The sequence below is a fragment of the Neolamprologus brichardi genome, chromosome 17, assembly GCF_056152115.1.
Source record: "Neolamprologus brichardi isolate AB-2024 chromosome 17, ASM5615211v1, whole genome shotgun sequence".
Lineage (NCBI taxonomy): Eukaryota > Metazoa > Chordata > Actinopteri > Cichliformes > Cichlidae > Neolamprologus > Neolamprologus brichardi.
In genome coordinates, this window is record NC_142120.1 from 16,434,690 (window position 1) to 16,449,626 (window position 14,937).

The window sequence follows — 14,937 nt, forward strand, 5'->3', positions numbered from 1 at the left end:
TTCCTTTGTGTGTGTTATTTTTTTTAGTTAAAGGAAGAAAAGTTCTACTGAGCAGATTTCAACAGCTTTTCAGGCATGTGCATGACGGAGAGGTGAAATAAATGTTGAGGCATATTGTCTGGTGTGGAAACAAATTTCATGGAAGCTCATTAGATGCCCCACCTCAAAGATTCCTAAAGAAAGAATTGGTGAGAAGGTCCAGCACAAAATTGGATTTCTTCCACTCTTTTAACTGCAGAATACCTACCACTCAATGTGAAACTAATGAACTGGCCCTGGATATGTGTCTGAGATCAAACACATGCACCCACAGTAGCAAGGGCAAACATATGCTTTAAGGATTATTGGCTATTTTCTTCCCTCTGCTCTCAAAATGAAAGAATATCTAAGCATCACTGCAAGTGTATTATATTTAAATAAGATCTAGTGCATGTGTGTTAGTCTATTTTGAGTGAGAATGAGTTGTGCTTATCATAAACTCCCAGTTGGTGGTTTCTTTTTGTTGGTAATGAAATAGCTCTGAAGGAGTAAAGTAGCAGTAGTTGTTATCTAAAGACAAAAACACCCGTTTATGGCCCAATAAAGCAATTTTAGTGCATGCTAATTCCATAGTTTTTTTTATATCCCTTTGTTTTTTTTCCTCTTGGTGATCTTATCTGGATCCATTTATCTGGATCTTTTATATTGTTCGTTATCATTTTGATATTGCCCGTCTCAGATCGCATCAAGGCATTTTGAACAGCTACAAGAGTGTGAAGGCAGAAAAATCTCTAAGCAATCTGAAACCTCGGAAGGAAAACTCCAGGTTTTGGTGTCAATGGTGTGAAGCCTTGTTTTTTTCTAACTCTGGAATTTTCTTTGACAGTCAGCATTTAAAGCACAGGCAAAGATTTTACTTCTAACTAGAAATAGATTGACCAGAATGAAGCTATGGAGCTAAAATGCATGGTAAGGTTTAAGTCAGAGGCATAGACTTTTACTTTTGCTTTACTGGAAAAAAGGTTTTGTATTATAGCAGTCTGCTTCTCTACAGTAAATGTATAACTGGTGTCTCTGTTAAAATCAGCATTGAATATGTTTTCATTGGTGGAGAAAGATACTGTATTGATAGTAATGCCATGATTAGAACTTATGTTCTCGCATGTTTATCACCCGTTTGTCCTTGTTCTGTTTCATTTACATTTTGCTCTATATTGGACAAAAGTACAGGGCTACCTGCGCATTACAATGCTGCTCAGCCACAGAAAAACAATGAACCTGCTGATTCTGTGAAGCTCCTGTTCCTGTTCTGAACTTAATGCAGAGGATGTTTGGAGGTCTACAGTTATCAGGGCACTGGCAACGTTTATGCACTATGCACTTCATCACTCAGCGACCCTGCTCTGTAACGTCACTCGTCTCCCACGAGTTGATGTGACTCTACTGCAATAATACCGCTTACATGTAATATCTGCAGGGGAAGAAATTTCGCAAACTAACTTGTTGTAATAGTGGAATCCTATCGAAGTACCACACAATGGGATACTGCAATGGGACTGAAAATACCCAAATTAAAAGATTAACAGGTGTGACCAAGTAATTTTGTTCATATATTTTGTGTTAGCTTAGCAAAGCTGTGACACCATGGGTGCAGTGGGTAGCTGCATTTCCATTGATGCTCTTACATTTCGAACAATTGTTACAAATTTCCCTAATTTTTTGATTTATCGTGAGTCAATGGTCATCTTAGTATAGTTTCAAAGCAAAGATGGGGGGTGCATCAGGATGATACTTAATAACACGACTGCTTATATCTGGCAGAGGTCATTAGAAATAAAAACATGGCCATAATAAAGAGCTGCTTTAGATAAAAGACTCTTGTAGCTGAGATTCAAGTTCATTTAAATTATGACTTAAAATGTTTTAATATGACTTAAACAGAATATACATGCACTATAAAAAGTGTATGTAGTGCATATAATATCATATTACATCAGCATGATTGCTGCATTAAACATCTGATGTAAAGTTTGTGTTATTTGTGTTTTATGTTAGCCTTTAGCAATCATTTCTATGCTGTGCCTGAAGAGAGATAATTGCCTCTTAGCTAAAGTCTAACTTTGAGTTCATACGTCCCGTCCCTCTCTTCGACTCCATCAGTCGAGCACGCTAATGAGTGTTTCCTAGCAACAGTTAAAACAGGGCTAGTAAAGTCAGCATTGGCAAAAAAGACTGCTACTCGCTGAGATCTTTTTCTTTTCTTCTTAACAAGCTATTCATGTGCCATCTGCATGCTCTAACAATGCCCGTTTTCACATTAACATCAGAAAGCTTGTTCTCCTCTGCCAAGATTTAATTATGTTGCATTCTAAATTAGCCACCATCTTGAAGCCCCAGTGCCATGTCTTTGATGCAGTAACATGGATGATGGGAAGAACTCACGCTGGACATGAAGCTGACAATATACACACATACCTATACATGCATAACACCTCACCCCACGTGTCTTTGCCTGCAACAATAACACACTGATATAAATATATCCTGGACAGAACTGTGGTTTTTTTTTTTCACCCTGTAATGACTGTGCATGTGCACTCACACCAGGTGATGGTGTCCTGAGGGGTGGACACAATAGTTGGTTGTATGTATTTATAATTAAAATATGTGACACTGGTATTCTTCCCAGAATTGTAATGACTGAAATTATACCTTGTATTATCCCTTTTAACAAAGATTGAAAAGTGAAGGAGACCCTGTCATCATGATCGCCACAGAGATCTGTGAGATGAACCAAATGGGACTCAAATTAGCCTTATTGGCAAATAATCCACATTTGCTTTACACCTGTAGAAGCCAGATAATGCAGTTTGATTGTAGTATCATCCAGAGTGCAGACGGCGTGCTGTCATTCAGTGTGTTACATGAGAGGATTGAGTCCTGATCAACTGTAAGCAGACAAGAGGGGGATTTCAGAGAGTGTCTGATTTACTTTCTAGATTGGCTCGTTTTCTGTGAACCTATAAAACTGTGCGTTGGCAAACTGGTTTGTCTCTTAAGATTGTGTATCTCAGACAGTAATGCGTCTTTCTAATGCACAAAGACAAGTTGTTTCTTACAGAATTTTGTTATTCATCTAGGTTTAATCCTAAGAGCATTGCCTTGAACAGCTTGGCCGAAGAGGTTCTGCTCCAAATAAAACAGCGTTTGATGGATGTATGCCTCAAACTGGGTCCATTCTTAGAAGAGAGGTTACCAGTGAGGCTGGCAGCATGCCACAAAATGGTCATGGTTGTCTCCTCTAATAACACATCAACTTATGCAAAGTCTGCTTACCTCTCAACTCATTTCAACTCGTGTACTGGGAAAGAGTCAGGTGTATCAGGTGGCTGAACCCCCCTCCCTTTATATAATGTGGAAAAACATGATGCAAATGCAAAGGGTAAGGACTTTATCATTCAAGGGCAAAGCACAGGAGACGCAGGGATTGCAAGTGCTGTGTCATCATCATGCAGGGAGACCATCTGAATGTTATTATGCTGTCTGATTTGAGTGCCAGCTTCAAGGGCATTTTCTGCCCAGGTACTGAAGTTCTTTGTGGCACTCAACCAGACGATCATTTCATTAATGCAAGACAAAAATATTTCCCTTTATTTACCCAGTCCTTAATAAGTGTACTTCTGAGTGCTCACATTTTAACAATGTCCAGTCAGGAGGCTGTCTGTTGGCTCCAAGGTTACAGCTGTTTGCGGGCTCTGATGTCTCGGGGGAAACTTTTTATATATAATAGTGCTGCTAAGTAAGTCTGTTTTGTTTTACTGATCAAAGAGGATCAAATAGCACTTGAGGTTTGGCTACTTGGAGATTTAGTTTTCTATATTGACAGTGTTCCACCTACACCTACAACTGAGCATTAACAAGCCTGTAGTGGTTCAAAGTGTAAACATATGTTTAATTTATTTCTATAATCAAAGCAGCAAGTCTTGTTTCATCAGCTTATGTTCTCCTTTTAACACAATCACACCAGAGCCACAGATGGGCGACACTAGGCACGCCTGTTGCATATATAATCCAATCACATATTCATGTTTTTCTAGCATACAGACTGTACTTTTAGTTTAGTTTTCACTGTTATTTTTTCTTTGTTGTTTTTTTTTTTCCAGCTTCGTAAATTGGCAAAAATGCAATTCATTGTCAGATGTCATGCGATTTAGCGTGATGGCAAAGATAAATCTCAGGCAGTGTAATTAGCAGGCAAGGCATACCAGGTTATTTAAAAAAAATTTATACTCCTCTCTGGCATCTGTAGCTGTAGATTATCAAATGTTTTCATGTCAAGAGAGAGAAATGTTGACTGACAGGCTCGGCCTGGCTGGAGCACCAGATCATACAATAACTGACAGCAGAGACCCATCCTTTCTCCTTTACACAAAAAAGGAAAGAAAACAAAGCAAACAAAACATTTAATTATTCTTCCACAGCATCAACAGACACAGGCGGAGTAGAATGGATGTGCGGCAGTGAGCCTGACGGGGCCGTTTTTGAGTGTCAAAAGAGACGAAACATAAACACTAACACCACAGAGTGAAAAAAGCCTTGATAGGAATGCAAAGATTAATTGAATATGCTAATTTGATTTTCAGATACCTGTTTATGAAAATCCATTAAAATCATACACATAATAATATCCAGCAGCAGCTGAGTGCAGTGACCTTCACTGCTCGAGATATCTGTTTTCAGCCTTAATTGACAAATACTTTAGTGAGAGCTACAATTGTGTGTCTGTTCATTAACACTAAAAAATCTTTTTTTAAATTTATTTCACAGTAACCTCCATTCTGCTTGTAAAAGGCACCAAAAGCCTGTATTATTGGATAATCCAGGATAATCTATGGCCGTTTTAGATGTCCTTGGCAAAATTGTGCTTTTTACCTCACTATCCATAACAAGAACATCACCACAAACAAAAACATTGTGTCCTAGTTTGCATAATTAATCTTACTGGAGAAGAGAGAGGAGGTGTAAACTCCAGATGCCACTCTAAACAGAAAACAAGGCATCAGTATGCAAACAGATGAAAAAACCGGGGTGTACCAGACAGAGTCATACGGCGGTCCCATTACATCCCGTAAAAATACAAGTGCCCCTGTGCAAAGGTTTTGGCAAGATAGAAGTGTATTCATCTTTTCACTGCTTGCTAACAGCCTCATTGCTGCACGTCTGCCAGATTCTTTGAGCCAAATTCAAGTGGATCTCGAAGCTGGTTGTTCTCAAGGCTGCCAGTCTAGTGGGAAGGAAACGACCAACTTCAGAGAAACAATCGAACCTGCCCCATCCATCCTTCAAACTGCACAGAGAGCTTGATTTGGAGAATGGCAAAGCCTCCTGTTTCTCAGGAGTAATATCTCCATACAGGATATTGGCTTTGTGTCCCTTCAGCTAAACAAAGAAGTAGGCATTGTTCCTTAAGCATTTGTCCGTCTGGTTTCTTATTAAATAGATGTGCAGATCTAAACACTAATATGAGCCTAGATTTAATATGGTGTGATTGTGTGTGTGTGTTTGTTTTTTTTATGAGACTGCTGCTCCTATTGCATAGGGATATTGAAGTATTCTCTGGTGTTGCACTGAGAAATATTTAATGTGTTGTCCAGAGTAACCAGATAAATGTGCAGTGGGATGGCCAGCTGTTGATCTCAACTACAGATGTTTGAATCTCAGAAGACCTGGATGTAGTAGTCATGCAAAATAATTCGGTGATTATACTTCTTGCCTGGCATTGTACTGTACTTTGAACTCCCCTACTATATGGACACCAGATAGTCTTAACTGTTAATAATGAAAGCCATGTGTATGTTTTACCAAGAAAAATGTTTCCCTTTAAATAGATGAATTGCCCTTCTTAACAAATCCATAATGACTAAGTGAAAATGAGGCTTTACAAAGATCTGCAAATATATTTAAATGGAAAAAGTCCTCATTTGTGGAAGTATTTACCTCTTTTGCAGTGGGTTTCCTATAGTCATGTGCGCCGCACTGTGTGTGCTTTAATTAGCCTTAATGTTTCTGCAACCTGTGCCAAATTTCATGGAATTTGCACATAAGAGCAGCTAGATAGAAGCCACTTTTGAGTAAAAGGCATATTAAAGCCTACTTTGAATTTGTCAAATTACTTTTAAGGGACTCTGGTCTATTATCTGAAGAGACAAAGATGCAATTCTCTGGACAGAACTCCAAGCTCTGTGTCTAGCCTACATCAGGCACTGTTCATCTGGCTAATACCATCCCTACTGGGAAGCATAAGTGTGGAAGACAACTAGGAAGGATCACTGCAGTCAAAATAGAAACACCCTTGAAGAAAAGGCCAGACTTATCCACAGTGTGTAAAGTCTCAGCTTAGGGCAAGATGCCTTTCTTCTCAACAATGTAGCTGGAAGACAAGTCTCTGACTGTCCTTGAGTAGCCCCATAAAAAGCTCAGAGTTAAACCCCACAGGACATCTGTGGAGAGGCCTGAAGAATCGCAGTTGACATACAGTTTATATCCAATCTGATGGAGCTTGAGAGGGTCTGCTGGGAAGAATTCGATAAAGTTCCTCTGAGCTGTAATTGCTGCCAGGGAAGAAACGAGGCTCAAATGTCTGAATGTTTGAAGTTTTACATCATTGACAGAATAAATTATTTTTCACGTGTAAATTTCAACATTTTTAATACGTCTTGAAAAATGTAAGGTGACATATTTTCATTTGGTCATTGTAGTTATCAAGTCTACACTGGCAAAAATGATGAAAATATTTTTAAATGGAACACACTGACCACAGTTTAGCAGAAAGTGGAGTAATCAGAATACTTTATGAATCAAATGCATTGTTGTATGGGTTGGTAGTGGTTGGGTATGAAGGCTTGAAATGATTCATTCTATTTCTGCAAAAACAAAATATGCAGGTTGCCTAAATTGAGGAACACAAGAAACACATTTTATTTCCAATATTCATCTGTGCAGTTAGACTAGTCCTAAGAGTTTCTGGTTGGTTTATGTATTTATTTTAGTAGCTATGAAAACTAGCTTACATTCAGAGGGCCTGTATTGCTCGCTCACTTTGAGGAATAGCATTGTTAAATTACTCGAGTTAGATTAAAGGTATTTAACTTAAGAGGTCTGTCTCTTTATTTAGGATATTTGGATGGCTTCAGGTCATCCCTGGTTCAGTTTTACATTATTCTGTGGTCTAGAATACACTCGTAAATATACACTCATCATCCAATTCATTAAAACCAGGTCAGACTCCGGCTTGACATCAAAACTGCTTTACTTTTTGGTGCTTAAATTCAACTAGGTCCTGGAAACTATGCTTAGTGATTCTGGTCCATATAGACATGATAGCATCACACAGTTGTTGCGGATTTACATCCATGGTACAGATCTATGGAAGCCATTTAGCTGCACTGAACTCATTGTCATGTTCAAGAAACCATGTTGATATTATTTGAGTTTAGTGACATGGTTTGTTATCAAGCAGGAAACAACCATCAGGAAATGGTTATACACTGGTCATAAAGGGATAGACATGATCCACCATTACACATACCAATCAGTTGATTGGTGGTGTGATGGTGTGGAGCCATCCTCTGTGTTTTACTTTCTGTTATGCCAGTTCTTTAGTCTCTACATGTGTTCCATGTCTCCTCAGGTATTTCATGTTTCTATGTCAAGCTTGTGTTGTTATGGGTACGTTCAATGCCGTTTTCTGTTTTATTGTGAAAGGCCCTGTCCTGTGTGCAGTGGGTCTTGTTTGGCTTCCCCTTGTCTTGTTAGGTCTGATTTTTCCCAGCTGTATTCCCACCTGTTCCCCATCCTCGCATTAGCCTTCTGTGTATTTAAGTCCATTTTGGGTTGTCTGTTTGTCTGGCTGCATGTTTCTGTGAGTTTTGGCTCTCCTCAAGCGCCTGTTCGCGTTCATTTTCTGTGTATGTCATGTTATAGTTTTTCATGTTCCTGTTGAGGCCATGTTCATGTAACATGTTTTTGTTTTGGCCAGTTTAGGTTTCAGGTTAGTTTTTCTCCAGTTTGCCTTGCCTTATTTTTTTGTTTTGACATCAGCCCAAATAAACGGCTCGCTTTCTGTTATACTTTGTTTTTCTCCCGTGTCTGCATTTTTGGTCCACACCTCAAACACACCAGCGATCCCCACCATGACAAAAGCCTCAATTTCAGCTGACAGAAGTGGCCCCCAGTGTGGTCTTCTGCTGCTGTAGACTATCTGTTTCAAGGTCCAGGATGTTGTGCTTTCAGAGACTCTCTTCTGCATACCTTGGCTTGCTCATTTGAGCTGCTTTTCCTCTCTTATCAGCTTCCTATGTAGTCCCCATCAGTCTGGTCATGGATCAACAAGGCATTTTCACCCAGAGAAATGTGCGCCCACTGGATATTTTCCTGTTTTTCTGTAAACTCCAGATCCAGCTGTGTGGGGAAACCCCCAGGAAATTAGCATAAATTTGCTTGAAAATGTCAGCACTGGTCTCCAGTTCTAATAACACTGATGTTTACTGAAACTGACACCAACATGAGCAATTTCTGAAGAATACCATCTATATACTCTAAATGGACTCCTACACTCTTCGGACAGCATTGCTTTTTGCCAATGTTGAGGATATACGTAACATCAAGACACTGACACTTTGACACAAGGCTTTGGCCCACAGACAAGCAGTGAAACTGCCATGATAAAAATGTTTGAACTCCCCTCCAGCAGACTCCCAGGATGGGTGTTTGCTGTGGATATTAGTGTGGCGGCAGGACAACATGAGATGGGTCCTTTGAATAGAGAGCACAGAATGAAAGTTGGGTTAGCTGTGATGGTGCAATAGCTTTGAAAGCTGTGAAATAGACTAAAACACACAGATCTGAAGTTTAGGGGTTTTTTTTCCTTTAGGATAATGAAACATGAAAGGTCCCATCATGCCAAATTTGTTTTAGCTTCAAGAGGGCTGCCATTACTCGCTGTACTTTAGAAACTCGGCCAATCATTTTGGTGACGTGTATCAAGTCTTCTTGATTCATAGCTTATCTGCTACACTTGTTTATTTCTGTTGTATCAGTTTCTTTTGTGGTAATGATTATAACTGCAGTTGTCTATGTTGATTATTAGGACATTGACTTGATAGGATATGATTTAAGTGATATTAATTACGCATTCTTTGTTAACATTTGGCAGCAGAACCCTCATGCACATTACTCACTGTAAAGGGCCTATTCTTGACCTCTCCACTATTAAAAAAAATAGACATTTCTTTAGGCCCTCTCCACCTAGATTACTGGATGCTAATGCCAGTGAGGCTGACTGGTTTACCCGGGCATTTGAAGTCTATTTTGGGACCAAGTATCCCAGTGGGTACGTGGTGAGGTGTTTTTCAAGCCCACATGTCTGTTACACATTCATGAAACACCTTTTCAGTAAAAGCACAGAGTTGGCTTTCAAAGCCCTCCTGCTGTCTACTGGTAAATATCAGCTGCTAATTAGTGGCTGATATGTACCAGTTACTTAACTCAGATATATTTGGCAGCTTGTTTTACATTCACAAAGATTACTCCATTACATTCAACATAATCTCTCACAAGTTTCTGAAGGTGATAACATTCAACCTGTAGATTTGCTTTATTGGACATGTCTATTTCCAAATTTTAAAAAAAAAGCCAAAGGAAGAAAATGCTAGAAATGCTGAAGGTGCTTCCACATTTTGCCACCAGACCAGGCTGTTATTTTTTTCTACCAGTCCTGTTAATGGCATGGAGTTTTTACACCTTTGGATATGGTGCAATATTGCCACCCTTGTACAAAACGAAGGTTTCCTTTAGGCAATGCTTCAACTTTCTTAAGGGTCGCTGCTCCCTGACTGAAAAAAAAAAACAATCCCCAAGTTTCTCTTTAATAGCACCATCCTTGCAGGGCCAGTTAGGAAGCACTATGACGCCAGCGTACAGTACAGCTTTGATCTTGTACGTTCTGGGCTTGTGGGGGTTCTGGAAAATGAAATTAAAAGGATTAAATTGAGACCACCTACATAACCAAGTGGCTGCGTATCACATGGAAGTACCTCCTACAATCCCAAGTTATCCTCTTGTTTGACATACCGTGTTGGTTTTGCATGTTTGGCTGGATCAAACACAAGCACCTGTTGTATAAACATGTTCCTCTCATCTCTTTATTATGAGCCTCAAAGATCCAGTGACGAGTATCCAGTGTAGTCAGACTCTCATTTTTGAGAACTGTAGAGACAGGTATGAATAGTTATGGTTTCTTTTTGTTACGATTTCTATTGCTTGTTTGTCCTTTGAACCTATTTAAGGGTACCAGCATGTGTTGTTTGCTACTGCTGCACTGCTACACAATGTGCCATCTGCTTCCTGTAAATGAGACCACCGATGCCTGTCACCAATTATAGTAAGATGTATTAACATTTCAAAACAGAGGTTTGAGGTTAAGATACAAATCAGTTTCACAATATTTGAAAAAAAAAAAAGATTGAAACCCAAGCTAATTGAGTTCAAAATTATTATTTCTTATGGAACTAAAGGACAAAATGAGAATTGGGATGAACAAACGTAATACATTTATTTTAGAATGGAAACTGCTGTAGGAGGAAATTAGAGGTATTATAATAATAATTTAAAAGCATCGTATTCAGAATAAGCTCTGGTCTAATCTGCTAAAAATGAAAGTTTACAAGCCATGTTTACTAAATTTTGTTGAGTCATCTGCAGCTGTTATGTCTTTCTGTTAATTTAAATATAAATACTGTTTGACAAAAAGGTGTGTTTGTTATGTTTATACATATACAACATTTAGTGAAAGAGGAAAAAGCTTGTCTTTGTCCTACAGCAGGGGTGGGCAATTCTAGGCCTCGAGGGCCGGTGTCCTGCAGGTTTTAGATCTCACCTTGGGTCAACACACCTGAATCACATGATTAGTTCGTTACCAGGCCTCTGGAGAACTGCAGGACATGTTGGCTGTGTCCCAATTCAGGGTCTGCACGCTTGAAGTACGCGCACTACGCGTACTACGTACGGTGCGTACTATAAGTACGAGAAGTGCGGAAGTGAGAGGCTTGTGAAATGGGACGGTCTAGCCTTCGTCGCGCTGTTCAGGTTGCCTAGCAACCATGATACTAACCGCGAGAAACGTCTCATACAGCATTGTGTGACATAAATGAAGGAGAAAAAATGTTTTGTTGGTCATTCATTTTTGTCATGACATCACTTTGATTAGATGAGTATCTGAGGCTGAGACCACAGGACTGTAAAACATGATACTAGGGCTTCATTTCTGTACTGAACAGTCATTTCAAGATTAGTTAGTAAATAACAATTAGCTAATGTTGTTCATGAGACTAAAACCATCTCACTGTGGTAAATATAATATGGCCAATATTATAGTATTGTGAAATTATTTTATATATATATATATATATATATATATATATATATGCTTTAAAACCAAGTTAAAGTACAAACAACACTGATGTCACATAACTTTGCCGACATGTGGCAAACAGCAATGTTTAATGTTCTTCATTATTAAACATTCACACATAAATAAGTGACGTCATATTCGGTACTTACTTTTGACAGTTCACTCTTGGCCGCTCCCTTCTGCAGTATTTTGTGGCAAAATTATCCACACCCACTGCCGCGCTATGAATTGTGGGATATATGGGACCACGAAGCTTGCACCGGACCACGGTTGATATTTGGGGAAATCGACGGCGCATTAGGAGTATGCATTTGAAGTACACTTCGAATTGGGACAGCCGACGTCGCGTGACGGTGACGTAATCACACTTAAAATGCCTACTTCAAGCGTGCAAACCCTGAATTGGGACACAGCCGTTGAGGAGCTAATTTAGCCATTTGAATCAGCTGTGTTGGCTCAAGGACACATCTAAAACCTGCAGGGACACCGGCCCTCGGGGCCTGGAATTGCCCACCCCTGTCCTACAGTGTGGTTAGGATGGATTTGAAAGCATGTATTTTAATTTCCTCGTATTGCCTGACATAACATACCACCTCTAAGCTTATTCACTGAAGTTAATAGTGGACACTGAAAGATTTAACAGTATGAACTACATTAATTAGCGGCTACTAGCAATTAACCACCATAAAACCTCCGCCTTCGGGCACATGTAGTTTTTATTTAAAACTTTATGTAATACTCTGTGGCTAATACTGGACATCTTTATTAAAAAAATCCTACAGTGACCCACTAATTTAATTTTCAGGGAAGCCTCAGTTGTATGCCTTCATTTGGCCCATTTCATTACATTTAAAAAAAAAAAAAAAAAAACACACACTGGTGGGATTACCCAAGCCATTTAAAAAACATTTGTTTTACTCTTACCCTGTATTTATCAGCACAGATTACATATCTCCTGTTAGTGCAGATTTTTGTTTTATAATGACACTGTGAAATTTGTTTTTCAGTGAGCTGGAAGAGGAAGACAGGAAGGAACGTCTTTGACTGAAGATACTGTAAGTGTCAGGCCAATAGGCTTTTCATCAGATCTGTCATTTGACCTGTATGGAAAATGGACAGGGCCTTTAGTGTACGCCCTTTACCCCATGCTATACACTCCCAAATTCCAATTTTCCACCAATTGTGTAGTTTATAAAAATGCCTTAATTATATTTACCAAAAATGACATCTTGCCCTCTGTTATTCTCTGATGCACGCACACAGTATCAATCAAACCAGTAAATCCAACAGGGAGCCAGAATGCTTGATGGCCTCTGGTCTCGTTTGAGATGCAGACATTGTCCTGTTGCCTCCTTTAATGAGATCTGGAGGCGTGCAATCTAATATTCACCAGTGAGGCTCCAACATGGCCCCTGAGCCTGTAGCCCAGAAAACTGTGTGTTAATTCAATGAAGTGAAGTCAGCTGTGATCAGAAGGACCGGAGTGGCCATCCAGTCAGGTGGATGAGCGCCACTGGCTTTTGTGTTTTCTGTTTATTCGTTATTTAGTGGGCCGGACTTTTACTTGAATGTTTGGATAAATATTTCAAGCAATTCAATCAAGCAGAACTGCTTTGGGATTGAATCTTAGAAACCGACACACTGGGGTCAACAAAGGTACATAAAGCCTGTCTATGAATAGCAAACATGAACAGTGTAGAGAGAATTGCTTATTGCACTTAAAATAACAACACAGTCTCCCAACAGTTTGAAAATAGTCACAACTTGTAATCGACTGGTTTGTGCCTCCGGACACTAGATTTTCAAGTGCTATTTTTTGCCGAGTGAATAATTTTGCTGCTTCGCAGTTCAAGCCCTAAACATCACACATTTGTATTGTTTTTCAATATGTCAATAACTAAAAAAATACTTTATTTGGTGACATTTAAAATGACCTAGTTATGATTAGAATATAGAAACTCATTTGTTAGGTTTAAACAGAAAAGACTTTTTTAGGTTTAGGCAATAACACTATTGTGTCTCTCTGCTCTGTTTGTACCGAATATCTGCTGCAGACCTGAAATGTGCTTTCTTATGAAATACACTACTTCAAAAGTTGTGGTGCCAAATTATCTCTATAAACACAAAGAAATAGTGTTTTTCTTTTGTGACTACTTCATGTTGCTATGACAGCAGGCCAAAAATTTAAGTTTATCTTCCCTTCAGGCAGTGAGATTAATTACACAAATGCCAACATACTATATGGATACCATATGGAGTGTGTAAAATCAAGCAGATAGCCTTGCAGTGTGCCTTTACACATAGCTGTGAAAGAATGGGTCACTTTAAAGAGTGCATCAGGTGACTGGGTGACACTTCTTCCAATCTAATGATATTTCCTCTGTTTTTATTTTGTTAGTTTTCCAAGTTGGCAAAATCATTGTAGTTAGGCTTCATTTGTTTTTATTTTTATTTTAGTAAACTTAAATGTTTTTTCTCATCCAGTTTTAGTTTGTAGTTTAATTTTCCTCAACTATAATAAGCCTGGTGTAAAACTCAGTAGCGGTGAAACTCCAAACATCAGCACAAAAACTTTGTGCTGGGAGCTTCTATGGCAGCTCCTGTAGGTTTGATGTGTAGGTAGCCCAGTACACACTGTGTATGCCTCCAATTAGGAAAAGGCAAGTGGTAATCTGTTCTAGTTCAAATTGTGTGGCTTTCAAGAAGTGGAGGCTGGTCTCCTGCTGAGGCTGGAATAATCTGAATAATCAAGGACATTCATAATTTGAGTGGTGAGGGTTTATTACTTTTTCTGCTCTCTTCTCATACCTGAGAGAATACTTCTGTATATTAATAGATAGTCCTGACTACTGTCTCTGCTTTTGGCTTTTTGGTTTGAAGTCATCATTCCTGCTTTGTTGCTAGTAGCCACTCAAGACGTTACATTACCTCCACTATGAAAGCATCAGTTCTAACTGTAGCAAATTAAAAGGAGTGCTGTGCTCAGTATTGAGCTCAAAAGAAGTGTAAAACAGTTTATTTGGACTTGCTAAACATTAGTTAATGCAGAATAATTCAGAATAATTCTCTTGAGTTTCTCTGTACATAAGTGTACATTTGCAGATAGCACTAATTAGCACTGTGATTTGAAGCAGTGTAGCACCCACTCCTATCTGATGATGATGATGATAGTTCCTGCGTCTGTCCCAGCTGTCAACCATGATTGATGGACTGTGCACTTCCCACCTCCAGTTGCCGGTGTTCACTGCTGTTTACCTGATCTCACATCCAGAGATGTTTAAGCCGTCTCACATTAGCAAGCATATTAATCATCATTCATGCCATATGATTGGGTTAAATCCTAGTCTACCCAGGCTCTACGTTTTGCCGGAGGGTAACAGAAAGATGAGCGCACTTATTCCCCTTTTAAACTCATTTAATGTTCGTCAGCCACTGAAAAAAAAGAGTACGGCTAACACACAGGTTCACTGTGCTTCAAAATAAAAACA

At 39.1% G+C, this 14,937-nt stretch overlaps 1 protein-coding gene across 4 annotated transcripts in view; it reads left to right on the forward strand.

Annotated features, from left to right (window-relative positions):
• syt1a (synaptotagmin Ia) overlaps nucleotides 1-14,937 on the forward strand; it is a 212,201-nt gene that overhangs the window by 37,857 nt on the left and 159,407 nt on the right. For 3 of the 4 annotated variants that reach the window (XM_006780865.3, XM_006780869.3, XM_035908624.2), the window contains exon 2: nucleotides 12,457-12,504. The exons of the other annotated variant lie outside the window; for it this stretch is intronic. The gene's annotated coding sequence lies outside the window, so the exon portion shown is untranslated. The remainder of the gene's footprint in view (nucleotides 1-12,456; nucleotides 12,505-14,937) is intronic. 4 annotated transcript variants of the gene reach the window in all.